We start from the raw sequence: 2963 nt of genomic DNA, 5'->3' as shown, positions 1-2963 counted from the left end.
ATCCAAAACAGAGCTCGTCCTCTTCACCAGGAAGTACAAAATACCAAACTTAAGGCTTCCAAAACTATTAGGAGAAACACTATCTCTTAGCGATAGCGCCAAGTACGTAGGGATTACGCTAGACAGGAAACTGGACTGGAAATCAAACACTATGGATAGAGCCAACAAAGCTACAATCGCGCTCTATACTTGCAGAAAAGCCATTGGTCTTAAATGGGGAATGTCACCAAAAATAGTAAGATGGCTTTATACAGCGGTCATAAGACCCATCCTCTTCTACGGGGTGGTGGTATGGTGGCCCGCTCTCAACAACTCCACAATCAGGGAGAAGCTTAGGAAAACGCAAAGGATGGCGGAGGTCTGTATCACGGGCAGCCTACGTACCACTCCTACGGACGCACTAGACTTCATACTCGACCTTTTACCAGTAGAGATAGTGGGAGTCAAGATGGCCACGCTATCGGCAATCAGGCTACGAGAGACGGGCGCATGGAAAAGGACTGACTACGGACATACCAAGTTAGATCTGCACCACTGCACGCCAACGGGGTCTACAGACTACTGCGTACCTGTCGATAATCCCACCTTAAAATACAAGGTCTACATTCCAACAAGGGAGGAATGGGACACACAAATCCCGGGACCAGCCGGTTCCCTCCGCATTTACACAGACGGTTCAAAATTGAATCCAAAACTGCAGGAACTCCCGCATGATATGGCCAATCCGATCTAGGAAGAGGTCAATGATGCTCATCGCCCTGAATAGGCAGGACTGTAGTCTGGCGATCAAGGCCATTACGGGACATTGGTTAATAGGAGCACACGCGGCTAGACTAGCGGTGCCTCATTATGACTACTGCAGGAGCTGTGGAGACGAAGAAGAGGAAGAGACAGTCGCACACCTCCTGTGTCAATGCCCTGCGCTGGGGCGCATCCGACTCAAATTCCTGGGCGCAGCAATACTTACAGACCTTACAGACCTCGCGGAGGTCGCTCCACACAGACTCGTAGCCTTCATCCGTAAATCTGGATGGGACCGCGAGCCGCTTCAAGAAGGATAGAGCACCCTTGGGCACATAAGTAGTGGGAAGGGAGAGGTCCTTTTGTAGGATCCTTGCCTGTGCGGTATCACAAGGAGCCCAAGCGGCTCAAGTGGATGGGGGTCAGAAACCGGCCCTCATCGCCGCCTCAACCTAACCTAACCTATGTCCTCCCAAAAATGCACACGCTGCACTAGCCGCAATAACAGCTGTGTTCCAGATTTTATATCGCTAGCCGTAACACCGTTGTGGTGAATTCGTTGAGAAAACTTGTATACGTAAGCGAATACCCTCTGCAGTGCTGGAAACGAATTAGCGTACTTAGAAACCGCTGATATATCCACGTACGGAGACTGAATGAGCAGGACCCTTGCACGTAACTCCAGTGTTGATCTTTCAGATGGGACCGCGGTTGGCCACGCCTCTTGGGATCCAATGAGAAACGGAGGACCGTGAGACCACAGCTTATTCTCAACCAATTCATTGGGAAGAGCACCACGCGACAGGTTATCTGCTGGGTTCAAAGAAGTGGGAACATACCGCCACTCCATTTCTCTAGTTAGCTTCTGAATTGTCGAAACTGAATTGGCGATGAAAACATTAAACCGACAGGGTTCTTCTCGAATCCAAGACAGAGCCACAGCAGAATCGCACCAGCAAAAATACTTTCCAACATACCCTTCAACTGCTCTTCTTCCGACATAAGTCGAGCCAACAACTCGGCTCCCGATAACTCCAGCTTAGGCACCGTAACAGTCTTTAAAGGCGCAACTCGAGACTTCGAGCAGAGTAAATAGCTTGTAGATCCTGCGCTCCATTGGACACGACATAAACGCATGCCCCATACGCCTCAATGCTGGCGTCACAGAATCCATGGACATCCACCTCGGATTTCGATGTTAGCGCCCATTTAGGGAATTGGGCGCGCTGCGTACAAACAAAACAAAGCTGCTACAAATCATATTCCAGTCGCAGTGAAGAACTTGAGGAAGACTTTCATCCCAGGACAACTTCTCACGGCACAGATTCTGGAGAAAGATCTTCCCCTTTGAAATTGCAGGACCAACAAGGCCTAAGGGGTCATAAAGCCGAGCGACTGAAGAAAGCACAATGCGCCTAGTGGGCTTTGAGATTGACTGAATCCCTTCAAAAGAAAATAGCAAGCGGTCAGTTGCAGGATCCCAAGCAAGACCCAGTGTCTTTGTGCAGTTGCTACCATCATCAAACTTTAGGAAAGACTCCCGATCTTCTTCAGGCACCTTATCCAGCACGTCGGCAACATTGGAGCACCACTTCCTTAACCGAAAATGGCCTTTGGCAAGGATCGCGGATGTGTGCTGCATTATGCTAATAGCTTCATCTATAGAGTCGCCTCCGGAAAGCAGATCATCCACATAAAAGTCGCGACGCAGAATTTCGGCCCCCTTTGGAAACATTTTTTGCTCATCATCTGCCAACTGATGCATTGTCCGAACTGCTAAAAATGAGGCAGGCTCCGTTCCATAGGTGACCGTTTCCAGCTTAAAAACCTGTAACTCATCCTGGGTGGAATCCCGCCAAAGAATACACTGAAGATAGCTGTCCTCAGGAAAAACCCTGACGCAACGATACATTTTACAAATATCTCCAGTAATGGCCACCCGATGGCATCGGAACCTTAACAGAATATGCAGTAACTTTGGTTGAATAACTGGGCCAGACATCAACACGTCATTCAATGAATATCCAGAAGTTGTGACAGCAGATCCATCAAAGACAACGCTGAGCTTGGTTGTTGAACTGTCCTCCTTTAAAACACAATGGTGTGGAAGAAAGTATTGACCAGTGACGCTCGCATCAGAAGGGACTGGAGACATGTGACCCAACTCCAAATACTCCTTTATGAAGGCAGCATATTGCTCCTTTAATTGAGGACGGCGACAG

This window comes from Drosophila bipectinata, chromosome 2L, assembly GCF_030179905.1.
Source record: "Drosophila bipectinata strain 14024-0381.07 chromosome 2L, DbipHiC1v2, whole genome shotgun sequence".
Lineage (NCBI taxonomy): Eukaryota > Metazoa > Arthropoda > Insecta > Diptera > Drosophilidae > Drosophila > Drosophila bipectinata.
The sequence above is the reverse complement of the archived record's forward strand: the minus strand, read 5'-3'. Positions refer to the sequence as shown.